We start from the raw sequence: 13931 nt of genomic DNA on the forward strand, positions 1-13931 counted from the left end.
AAGAGGTGAAATGATTGGGTTATTAGAGCCTTAACCCACTCAGTGCATTAATCCACTAATTCAGATTAACTGGGTGGTAACTACAGGCAGGTCGAGTATGGCTGGAGGAGGTGGTTTGGGGAGGTGCCTTTGGGTTTTATATTTTGTCTCTGAGGAGTGCTGTTTCCTAGTGCCATGTTCTGAGCTGCTTTTCTCTGCCATACCCTTCTGCCACACCATGATGTTCTGTTTGTTTTGGGCACAGAGTGATGAAATCGGCATCCATAGACTGAGACCTCTGAAACCATGAGCACCAAAATGAACAATTTTAGAGAAGGAAAAGTTTTTGTCAGGTGTTTTGGTTTACAGCTGCAAAAAGGCTGACTAAAACAATACCTCATTGGATTCAATTTTTTCTTGGTGTCAGTTTTCTTTTTTCCTTTTCTGTTAATTTTGCTACATTAACTGACCTGGAAAGACGTTGACCAAAAGCATTCCTATTTTTTCAATCATATAATTCTCCAAGATGCCCAGTAGAAACGAAAGACTTGGAGTTTGGCAGTCTAGGTTTCAACCTAACATCTTAATGTCTTGGTCACCCTCAATGTCAAACACTGAAAATTTCACATGAAGTATATATATATCCTTAACATATATTAAGTACTCTAATACCCTTAACTATTTCTGTGGTGGGGGTGAGAGGGGGACAGCTAATAGGCTGTAAAAAGCATGAAGACATGTTTGAACAAGTACTCAAACAGTTGGAGAGTTCACATAAAGAAGTAAATTCAAGCTTTAGCTTTTGAAATGTCCACTAAGGATTCCTGTTTTAAGAAAGAAATTCTGGGGCAACTATTACAAACCAAATTTTTTTCTCATAAGACCATTGAGTCCAAAGAAAATTTTTCCCCCACCAAATAACACCTCTGTTTGTAGCAGTTGTTCATTTTGGATTAGAAGGTGGGAAACAGCTTTCACTAATAAATATAAGAACCTGGCTATGAGAAAAGGAGGTAGTGTGTGGTGTACATTAACAAAAATGCCTTTAGCAGTGAAATAATCAAGACCAGAGTTCTTACAGAAAAGTGAAACACTTCTAAGAGTATGAATAATGGCAACCCAGCATACCTGAGGCCAGTAGACAAACATATTGTTTGCTTAAGGCTGCGGAAATATCTGGGGACAAAGAAATTGATTTTTTGTTGTTGTTGTTGTTAACAGATATGAACTCTTTTCCACAGATACACCAAAAAGAAGCCTTGTTTTCTATTGGACATGAAACAAAAGAAGAAAGAATACTACCCATGACCCAAATTTAGATACATTTCATCCCCACTCTTCATTAGCTTTAGCAACCACTCTTTCTCATCCTGATGAGGATTTATGTCCATTACCTCTGTCTTCCATATTATTTCAGTTAATTTTCTAAATTATTTAAAAATTCTTATTTTAATTCTGGTCTATTTTCTACTCAATTTAAAACTTCTGATTGTTATTTTTTAGTCTGAACCTTTTTTTTTAATCTTGCAACTAAACCATTATTCCAATCAAATAAGAAATTTTCCATGTGCAGATGACTTATGTGGCTCTGGGAGAGGACTGCTTTGAGGATCTCTTTTCAAGAGGGATCACTGGAAGTTAAAAAGGAGTCACTTGTATGATTGCTGAGGGAAAGAGACTCAATCTCTTGTTCGCTATAGAAGAACAGGAAGGAACAAACAAAATTTTTCAAAATATTCACAATAAATTCAATACAAAATAAAATAAGTTTAACACAGAATAAAACAAAATAAGAAATGAAATGTGGTAGAATAAAGTTAAATCTTAAAAATTGCAAAGTAGAAAAAGCTTTAAATTATAAAGTAATTATAAAAATAAGCAACAGACTTAAAGATATTGAAATGATAGGTTATAATATCATGAATATTGAGCTAAAATTGAAAACATGTGTACATATGCATGCATATAAATAATATACGTGCCATTTCTACATATGCACATGTTAATATGATAGGGGAGTGTGGTCAGCTGCAACAGGGAAAGAAAAGAGCCAAGGAAATCAAAATGATAGAGAAAATTTCCCCTCTACAACATCTGTTGAGAACCAACTGGCATTGAAATTGATGGAAGGACACAGTCATATGATAATCTATAGACAGGCTGTAAGTGTTGCCTTTAGAACAAACTGACCATGCTAGTTTTCAAGCCTGATATCTCTTTTCCTGGAATAATCTCCTTAAAACTTCTTACTTTATTATAATGGCAAAATAAAACTTCTGATTTTCTTCTTTTTAATATTTTTAGTCTCACTCTCCATAATTTACTTTCAGTAATGATAGGTTTGTGCAAAAGGGTATTTTTAAAAAGTTGACATTGGCTACACTATAGTGGAAGATTCTTTTTCATAATGGGTAATGAATAGTGATTAAAAATAAATTTCTAGCCAGGTGAGGTGGAGCATGCCTATAATTCTAGCAACTGTGAAGACTGAGGCAGAAGGATCACAAGTTCAAAGCCAGACTCAACTTAGTGGACCCTTAAGCAACTCAGCAAGACCTTGTCTTAAAAATAATTTTTTTTTTTTTTAAAAAGGGCTAGGGATGTGGCTCAGTGGTAAAGTGCTTGTGTTGCAATCCCTTGTACCAATAAATAAGTAAACAAATAAAATTTCTTCTAGCTCTTTCACTTAATTTGTTGAATTTTAAGTGTTTTAAATTCTTCTTGTTACCTGTAACCTGGAGTGGTAATAAAACCTACCTTCAAGATTGTTGTGAGGACTGAATGGAAGAACACTTACATAACAACAGTATAACAAAATGCCTTTCACATGACAAGTCTTTCAAAGAGAAATGGCATTGAACACTTCTTTAAAATGGTAAGGAAGCCAAGTGTGATGGTGTTTAATTCCAGAAACTCAGGAAGATGAGGTAGGGGAATGGCAAGTTTGAGAACAGCCTTGTCAATTTAGTAAGACTGTCATGAAAATAATAAAAAGGGCTATGGATATAGCTCAACAGTAAAGTGTCCCTGGATTCAATCGCCAATACAAAAAAAAAAAACAACAAAAGAAGACTTTCTTAAAAATTGTTAGATTAAACTCGACTGTTCTGAAACAAAACATAGAAGAATTTTTAAATGTTGGAGTAAACTAATGGAAAGGTTTCGTTTGAGGGCCAGTATTTCAATGCAATTAGCTATTGTGTGTGAATTGCTGCCAAAGGAAGTGAGGCACCTATGCTCTCCATATTGACTAGAAGATAAAGGTCCCCTCATCTCCCCTTCTCTTTTCTTTCCTTTCCCTTCCCTCTCCCATCCTCCTTCCTGCCCTTCCATTTTTTATTTTTATTATAAGGACACATACCATTATACCTACAGTTTTAACAAATGTTATATATATATAAATTATAGAATATAATTTTCCACATATATGATTATAGAGAAGATCTCTAGAACTTAATCTTCTTGTTGAAATTTTACATCCTTTGAACAATAACTCCCTTTTTTCTCTACCACTAGTATCTGGAAACCATCATTTTACATTCTATTTCTATAAATCTAACTATTTTTAGATGCCTCAAATACATAGAAAAACACATTATCTGTCCTCTTGTGACTGGCATATTTCACTTTGTACATATTTCACTTTGTACAATGTTTTATAGCTGTAATATTTCATTTTATCAATTCCACAATTTCTTTATTCATTCATCTCTAGATGGACATTTAGTTTGTTTCTACATGTTGGCTATTGTAAATAGTGTTGCAATGAACACTGCTGTACAATTATCTCCTTAAAATCCTGATTTCATTTTTTTTTTTTTTTTGGATAACTACCCAGAAATGGGTAGCTGGATCACATGATAGTTCTAATTTTGACATTTTTGAGGATTTTCTATACTGTTATCCATACTTGTATTCCCACCAGTGTACAAGGGCTTTATTTTTTCTACCTCCTTCCAGTGCTTTTCACTTTAAAAAAATAAAGATCTTTCCTTGGCTCCTTATTATAAAACCTTGTGGGGTTTCTGGAGGTAAACCCTGTAAAAGTGATGTCTCCTTAACACTGTGACTTTGAAAAGTATTTCTGGGTCTCATGCTGGTCCACATTTAGCCTCAGCAATTTGTCAAAATGGTTATTTAAGAGTTCTTGTCACTATATGAATCTTATAGCTTCTATTTCAGGTAGTCTGATCTTGTCTGTAATTCTCAGTATTCACCTATCTTTCTAGATTCGGCATAGCAGTTTGCCTTGTGGTGTCAGTTCTCTGAAGGATCCAAGAGAAAGCCTTGATATATTTTTTTTTTTTTTCAATTTGTTCAGCCGTTTCTTGCTAGGAGCAATGACTAATGAGTTCTTTAGGTATCTAGGCTGAAGCACTCATTGTGTCTTACTTTTTGTATTTCTCTAAGGATTGTCATTTTAAATACTTTCATATGCTTATTTTCTATCTGCATATCATATTTTGTGAAGTATTTGCTCAAATGTTTTGTCCTTATTTTAACACTTATAATACAATATAAATTAATGTATTTATAATACAACATAATTTATAATACATTTAAATATTATTTTGAGTGTATACCCTGATAATAAACTGTTTGCCACAAACTTTACAAATCATATTTTTTACATAGATTTTCAAGTGCCTTTTCATAGAACTAATGTTTTTAATTTCCTGTTCATTTTTTTTTTTCTTTCTTGGCTTTGGTGTCATGTCAATCCATCTGACCAAAGATAGTTCAGATTTTTTTCTACTTTTAGAATTATTAATGTTATATTATACATTTAGATGATTCATTTTGAGTTTTTAAAAACTAAGGTATAAATTATATGTCAAGACACTTTAAAAATATATAGATGTTCAATTTTTCCTGCACCATTTATTGAAATGCTTTTATCCCTTTGAACTGCTTTTTGGATTCTTGTTGAAAAATCAATTGATCTGCATTTTTGAGAGCTGGTTAATGGACCCTCTATATTATCCCTTGATGAATGTTTCTATTTTTGTAAATACCAAATTGTCTTTATTCTTATGACTTTGTAGAGGGCAGTGTGAATCTTCCTACTTCATTCTTTTCAAAATTGTTTTTATCTCATCAATGTCTTGTTTTAATAAAAAGACTTCTGAAATTTTCCTAGAGATTTTTGACTCAATAGATCATAGTGGGGAAAATTCATAACTTTAAGTAATTTTCTGATACATGAGCAGGGTATATTTCTGTGTTTTTAAGAAACCTATGAGTTGATTCATAAGTATTTTAAAATTTTCAAAATACAGTTTCTGCCATTTTAATTTTTGGTGATATTTCATTTTTTTAAAAATTTCAAGTTCTAATTGATAATGTGTTATTATCTCCAGTGTGTGGAGTGACACCCCTTTATAATTTTTAGCCTGTGAATTTGGAAGGGAGCTGCTTGAATGGGATTTCCCATATTTGCCTAACACTTTTCTTACTCTTTCTGCCTTCTCAGGTACATGATACTTTGTTCAATGTCAAACTGTCTCTTCTCAATTTCAGAAACAAGGCCAACTTCCCTTGTTTCTTCTTTCACCACTTTTCTAGTAATGACTCCTGTAATTCCAGTCCAAATTAAAAGCTCAAACTAACCAAAGCATCAATGTTCAAGGAAAACTCCAAATGACTATATCCTCCAATTTTTATCTTGTGGTCCATTTGGATAGTAATTGTTCCATTATATTGGACCCTAAGCACAGTCTGCTCAATACTAAAAAGGCAATTCTTTGTTTCTTACAATTATAGATAAACTTATTATATATTTTGTCTATGCTGTATATTAGTTCCCTTCTCTGCAAACCAGTGACACTTGGGTTGAGGTTCTACATGAAAAAAGATGTATTTCTACATGGTCATTTTGATAGTGATCACTATTTTGTTTTGATTATCATTGGAAATAATATTTGCATTTTTTACCTGTTTTACTTCATAGTCCTTTGCTTAATTCATGACTCTCAAAAACAAGCTAAAATTTGTGTGGTAAGTCATGTGCACTCAAAATAAAGACACTGGCTATTTCATTCTTGAAACAAACCTGATTCTCTACTATTCTGAGAATATGGACAGGTAAAACAAACCTTTAATGACAAAAATATTTGAGCATGGAAAAACCATGGATATCTGTTGGATAGGCCTTGTGTTGTGCCCAACCCACTTCTGCCCCTGTAGGAAATAGAAACGGGCATTCTGTGTTTAGATAGTATGTTATAATTATATTCTATTTTATAAGGAACCATAAATTCTAATACTACAGCCTCATTGGTGTTAGATCTCTTCTGTGATTGATATGACTTACCCGAGTTGAGTGAATTGCTATATAATATTATCAGGTATCTAGAATTTAATTTTACAAATTAATTTGTTGGAAGATTCAGTGGGAAGTTATATCCCCAAAGGTTAACTATGGCATGAATGTTTTACTATATCCAAGGTGACCCTTTGTGTGCTTTAATTTGTTTAAATAAACTAAAAAACACACAACGTCTGGCACAATACCAGTAGACCATGGTTATATCAGCTTTCTTAAATCTGCAATTTGAAATTCTAGTTTGAACCATAATACTTTTATATTAACAGACCTTTGAATTGAGATGTTTAATACTAGCCATCTAAAACCCCAAGCTAACATTTACATTTCACCATTTGTACTGCAAAAAGCTATGCTTCAGAAAAATGAAATGTATCATTTAAAGCATTTGTGTTTCATTCTTTGACCAATGATAGAAAGCCACATTGTTAACTTAATGTGATTTTACTGGAATATGCTATAACATAATTATATTAGTATGCTAACAGCAAGACTTCTTATACAAATAACTCTGCAGTGATAATAATGATCATATGTTATATCTGCCATCGAGATTGTTTTTCTTCAGAAGTGAATTTTGTGATAAGGGTCATTATTCATCGGCCCCCTGGAGCATGATCATTTAATGCATGGATTAAAACTATTAAGAAACATAAAAGGAATGGGATATGGGGGCCAACTATGGAGATAATGAAATTTTTGCAGGTTGGGGTGAATGACATAATTTTAAGATTTTCATGAACAAGATAATTTTGACCTTGGTATAACAGGTAATTGTAGCTGCTGTTTGTTGATGGAGGCTCTTTCCCATATCTGTATGCTTAATAATTGCTGGCTATAAGGCAATAACATTTATAGTGATTTGGTTTAACATTAAAATAGACTAGCCTCTTTGGCCTGTTATGGCAGCAAGACTAAGTCAGAGAATACACCTTTTCAGGCATTGATGAACAGAAGAATGTTTACTGCCTTCACTGCTGTATTCCCCCCCCCCCCAACCAGGTCTGCATGTCATGCTTTTCAAAGGCAAGGCAGCCAGCTATGTTTTGCTTGCTTTACAGAATGAGTAAGGTCCTTGCTTTAAATTGTCTGTGTCATGCCTAGGAAGGCTATCTATCAGCTGCTTTAAATTGTTCTTTTTTTTTTTCCTTTTCAAATAGAAAGAGCCAAGAGAAGGAAACTCCTGAATTTATGTGACTCATTATCATCCTTTTATAACTCAATACTTTCTCTCACCATCACCAAGTGGCTTTCTCAAGCCAGACCTTTATTTAATTACATAAGTTCAATCTGGACCAGCACTTAATTACCTAAGTACTGACTACAACACACCCTGAGTTTGGCAGTACTACTTATTGACCATTTAAATATTTGTTGAGGAAGTAAAAAAAAATGGAGTAGATACACTTAGTCCTTGCTCTGTCTTCAAGACCATTGAAATCACTGTAAGAGTGACAGGAATCGGAAGACATGCAATAGTGGAATTTGGCATCTGTAAGTAATGAAGTCGAACAATAAAAGTTGAAAGGCAAGAACAAGACAGAAAACGGTTAGCGCCCTGCTGGATTATAGAATTTATTTTAATTAACATTCCTGGCTTAAATAGGATGAGGATAGAAAACTATCAAATAATGCTTCTTGCACTGATCTAAATAATGAGATTATTCAAGATTTCTGAGAGGTTCACTAATTGAAGAAAAAATGAAGGAAATCTCTTTTATTCTGAGATCTTTCAATATCAACTCACCAATTGATAAACTAATGTACACTAAATCCACCTAGGACAAACATACAAAATCAGACTTCTCCTTGACCATTACTACCATAGATGATCAGTGTTTTCTTCTTTTTTATTTTAATATAGGCATTGAGATTAACCTATTTTTAACTTGCTGTGAGCCTTAATCAATAGAACACTCACACATGTTAAGAACATTGACATCCTAATAAATAGGTGCGCAAGTGATGTGAATGGACAATTCATGGAAAAACAATTTACTTGGAGGTATACATACATAAATATTTTCTCATTTATGCCAATAATGAAAAGTACACTAGCTACAATGAGACACTAAACCACTATAAAAATAAAACTGCCTCTTTTTCACATTGTATATTTTAGCAATTCTAAGATGTAAAATGTTTACATTATCACATATCTGAAGTTGATGAATCTTTCTGTAGTGGCCTCTTAGGTATAACTGGTAGATAGAGACTTTGGTTCATGTTGCCATACCTAAGTTGAATTAATAAGTTTGTGAGGCTGGTTATTGTCACCATTAAAGAAATCATCATTATTTTTCCCACTGAACCCATCAAGAGGGAACAGGTATGCTGCAGTTACAAGCAAACTCAAAATCTCAATAGCTTAACACATAGACTTATTTCTTGATTATTTTATGTTTATTTTGGGTCAGCTGGGGTGTCTCTGCTTGTTAGGTTATTTGAGGCCCTACTGCATTCTCATCCTGATTAGAATTTCCATAATGACTTCAGCAATTTACCTGATCAAACATTGAACTGAGTTACTTCTGCATACCATCTCATTGGTCAAAGAAAGCCATGTGATGATGTTGAACTTGAAATGGCAATTCTGCTAACACTCATAGAGGTGCACTGGAATACTGAGGAGTAGACCCAAGTCCTCCATGGATTCAACTCAGCTGTTGCTTTCTTTACCCCTGCTTTTTCATTTGGCTGAATTATAAAAAATGAATGCCTTTTGTTTCAAATTTACATTCATAAAAGTAAAAGTTGACTAGGTTCATTTTTAGAATGATTTTGAATAAGAACCCAGTGACATTTATAACTGCTCTTAGTGCTAGATTGTATACCCTCCTGTCCTCACCTCAATTTGTATGTTAAAATCTTTATCCCCAGGACCTCAGAAGAAAGTGTCCTGATCATGTTACAGAGCTGGGGCCTTCTGGGAAACTGAGCAGCGTGAAGTTTTGATTGCAAGAATCAGGGATTGAAAAAATCAGAGATTTCAGACCTGTCACTCAGAGTAACAGACATGAGTTTCTTAAAAGGATAGGGAAAGGGGACACTCTCAAGGGAGAGAGAGGATCCTATTAGCAGAGGGGTAGTGTGCCTCTCCTGAGCTCTAGTTTTACTGGGGGCCCCCAGAGAAATCTCCAGAGAATCTCAATGAGGTTCAAATCTTTTTTTTCTTTTTCTTTTTTTTTTTTTGACAGCAAGATCACATCATACTTTTAAGTCCTCAGGTCCTTTAGGACACATAAGATGACTTTAGATCACTTTGGCCCATGCTGACTAGTTCTTGCACTTTGGCCCATACTGACTAGTTCTTGAATTCTTAACCATAATTTTTTACAAATTTCATGGTTAGGAAGAATTATCCTTATTTCCCCGAATTTCAGGATCTGGTCTATGAAAAGTGTCAAAGTCTCCCCCTTCAGGATAACTTGGGTTCCTCTTATCAACATTATTTCAGGCCTGCATTTCTCCTGCAAGTAGAGTAGTTTGCTGAGGAATATGACATATTCTATCCAATTAGGCCAGGTAGGGCTTCAGGTAAATTGCTTCTTGGAAGAAAATACATGTGGGTGTCAGCACAATGGGCCCATTTTATAGAATTATTTCCTTAACCTCATGTTGCACTATTCACATCTGTCTGCTTCTTATCAATACTTTGACCTTGACTTTCTAATCTCCAAAACTGGGAATAAACATATTTTTGCTATTTAAACCACTTGGTCTGCAGTACTTTGTTATGGCCACCCTAGAAAACTGACATAATCCCCTCTTTCCATTTTAGTTTTTATAAAAGTGCAAATGATGGATGTTAGAAGCATTATTCACACACAATTGTTTTTCTTAGATATTTCTGGCCTCTTTCAAACTGAAGAGTAAGGAAAAATATATATTGTTTTAGTTTTACTGTCCCAGCTTGGCTGATTTTAAAGTTTGGTCAGATGCAAAAAAACAAAGTTCAAATGTTTTCACTGATATTTGGAAGCTAAGCCACAATAAATGTGAGGAGGGGACGAAAAGTTCAGTAGATTAGACAAAGGGGAACAAAAGGTTAAAAGCAAGGGTGGGGTATAGGAATGGGGTCGTAAATAAGATATACTCCATGCTTGTATAAATTTATCAAAATGGATTCTACTGTCATTTATATCTAAGAAGAACTAACACAATTAAAAAAAACTTGGTCATGTTCCAATGGCAATAGTGTTAAACTTTGGAACTTAGAATTTACTCAAATTCTTATTTTTTTCATATCATTTTACCTTGAGTACCGGTAAGATTCTGTGCATATCACTCTTGTATTTAATTAAGGCCAAAAACAGATGAAAATTTAAATTTAACACTTCCATCTTTTAGATAAACAACAACAAAAAATATACAAGTTGAACAACTTCCTCTTTTACCCTCAGTTCATAAGATAATGCCACAAAGTAATATACAAGCCCATTATTTGCAAAAGTTTCCTATGTCTCTTTATTTTTATTTTTTAAATTTAAGAACCCTTAACAGCAAATATTCTGCACATAGATGTTAACCTAGGCACTATGTTGTAGAGCAAGAGCAGACCTCTAGTCCTTGTTCATGTTATACAACTGAAACTTATGACACTACAGATTTTCAGGAAGGGAGATAGGGCTTGGACATTTTATCATTTTACATATTTTTCCCCACTTCATTGTCATAACTTTTTGTCTGATGGAAGATTCTTTTCTTTTAATTTTCTTTTTAGTTGTTGATGGACCTTTATTTTATTCATTTATTTATATGTGGTGCTGAGAATCAAAGCCAGTGCCTCACACATGGTAGGCAAGTGATCTACCACTGAGCCACAACCCCAGCTCCTGGTGGAAGATTCTTATTGAGTAGTTTGTCTAAGACTCTTAGGTGAGAATCAAAATCTGAAAAGATAGTTCCTCATATCCCTAAGATTTGGAAGCATAATGCGGTTTTGAGATAGACTTAGCATCAATAAACACATTAATGAAAGCACCATAAAAGTGCACACATGTTCAGTGAATAGGGGTTTAAAACTGTCAAATATATTAACTTTGGCCCATAAACATGACTTAAGCACTTTTATTTGGATTCTAATATTTTATGTTCATGGTATGTTTAATAAGTCATCATTTTGAACAACCTGAGAGAAAATGCAAGATTTTGATTTTCAACTTCAGTGAGATCAGATATTAATGCATTAGGTAAATTATTCTCAGAGATCAATTGTCTTAAATACATCACTGTTAGAAATCATCAAGAGAGGGGGAGAAACTTTGATAAGTTCATTATATTTTAGAAACACTAAATTTAGTTTTAATTTCTCTTGAAGTTATATGATTTCTAGGATGTTCAGAAAATATCCTGAAATATGCTAAAAATTTATCACCAGGGCAAAAAGGATTTCAAATAAGCAGGACCTCACTAACTCCATTTATTCACTTAAATTGGGAGTATTCTGTTAGAGTTCTAGCTTCTATGTCTGCTGGATGGTCTGGAAAGTAGTATCATTTAAAATATTCAATTGATGAAGCTGAATATTTTAATTCAATTCATCAAAATATGAGATTTGAAATTTGATCCTCCTGGTCATATTATCATTATTAATATTACTACTACTAATCACAAACTAGTTTTGATCTACCAGTGACTCTTCAGTATCCATTCATTCAGTCTATACTTGATCTATTTCCTTTGCTCTTATTTTTTTCCATGCCAGCCCACTTTTGAAGATTTTTGTGTTTCTAGTAGTATTTGAAGGTTAAGGAAGGAACATTTATAGGACAGGTGTCTTATTAAAACTACAGTATGGAATTGCAAATAAGAATTAAAATCACAATAGTCATCTGTGAATAACTAGCAGCAAAAATTCTAAGCCTTGATAGAATATGCCATTGTGAAAAGGCTTATCCAATTTACTTCCCAATTAGAAAGGCAACAATATTACCAAAGGTTTTCCTTGTAATTGTAATAAGATTTGTACTTCTTCTAAGCATCTAAGGTTTAGCTGCAGAATTATTTGGGCTCTTTGGTTCCTATTAGAGTAATAAATTAAGCTTTCTAAATACATATTATAGCCAATGCATGCAGAAAACTGCACATGGTGTATGCTTTAAGTTTCTACCATAGGTTTTGTCAACTGATTTCTTTCAAAAGACAAAACTACTTTTTTGGTGATACATATTCTCTGAAATAATTATTGAGCTATTTGATGTTTCAATCGATATTTGGTTAAAACATACAATCCAAAATAAAACATACATGTTCTTGTGGTTTGGGGCCATATGAAATTGCCAATATTCAACTGGTTTTGACATAAAAAACATCATTTTCATATGATTCAGCTTGATATGAAAATATACAAAGTGAAACTCTCTGATGTTTTAACATAGTTTAAAAGATCTGTTTTTAAGAAAGCCAACCATTTCTCAGACAGAGGAGTTAGTGAAAAACTTCAAAAGCTAAACTCTAATGAAAAAGACTTCCAAAATTTTATTGAAATACTACATTTTTGGAATGTGCTTTAGGAAAAAAATTAGAGGTAATTGTGAGGAAAAGTTTTTAAAAATTGATATGAAAAAAAATGTACAGCTGTCTTTAAAATTTTCAAATATTCCTTGGAGACTGCTTCTAAAATTTTGCTTCACAGAAACAACTGTCTATTAGTTCATTCTGTCCCAATTCAATGCTGAACTGAAGGCACTATCTCATTACTGTGCTCAGTGGCAACTTTTCAAAACTTCTCTCTGAAGTCTTTTGCAAAAAAGCATCATTAAAAATTCAATACACAAATAAGTCATCTCATTTGTCCCAAATTGTGGTACGTGAATCTGCAGTTTTGAATAACTATAGTATGATAGGACTTCAAAGAGCAAATGTGATAGACATAGAATCAATTGGCAATCTAAATTATTCAGTTTTGGTTTAAAGAAATAACAGGATCCCAGTGGCTAGGGAGGTTAAACCAGGAGGATGGCAAGTTCAAAGCCAGCCTCAGCAATGTAATGAGGCCCTAATGCAACTTGGTGAGACCCTGTCTCTAAATAAAATATATATTTAAAATTGGGGGCTGGGGTTGTGACTAGGTGGTTAATTGCACCTGGGTTCAATCCTTGATACAAAACACACATGCCAGCGTGTGTGCGCGCGCACACACACACACACACACACACACCCTTACTTTCCTTAAAGTAATTCATCCCCATATGATTGTAAAGATGCAGTACATATTACCAAGACATTAAAGTGTGTGACAATAAATATTTTTGACAAAAAACAGAGCAACTGTTTTTTCATTTTTTATTTCTCATTTTTTTTAAAGAGAGCGAGAGAGAGAGAATTTTAACATTTATTTTTTTTAAAGAGTGAGAGAATTTTAGAGAGAGAGAGAGAGAGTTTATTTCTCATTTTTGATCTGGCTTGTTAAGTGGGTAGAGCATGAAAATTTTTATGTGTCCTTCTGTACTGCAGTGATAAGTCTATGAATACTTATATAATTATGAAAAATAGGGAATTGAGGAGCAAATATGAAATGGGAAAGCCTCAGGGAAATGAAGCTAAGGAGGAGAAACTAAATACAGGCAAAAACACACACACACACACACAACCCCCCCCCCAAAAAAAAAAAAAAAAAAAAAAA

This window comes from Marmota marmota, unplaced genomic scaffold, assembly GCF_001458135.2.
Source record: "Marmota marmota marmota unplaced genomic scaffold, marMar, whole genome shotgun sequence".
Taxonomy (NCBI): domain Eukaryota; kingdom Metazoa; phylum Chordata; class Mammalia; order Rodentia; family Sciuridae; genus Marmota; species Marmota marmota.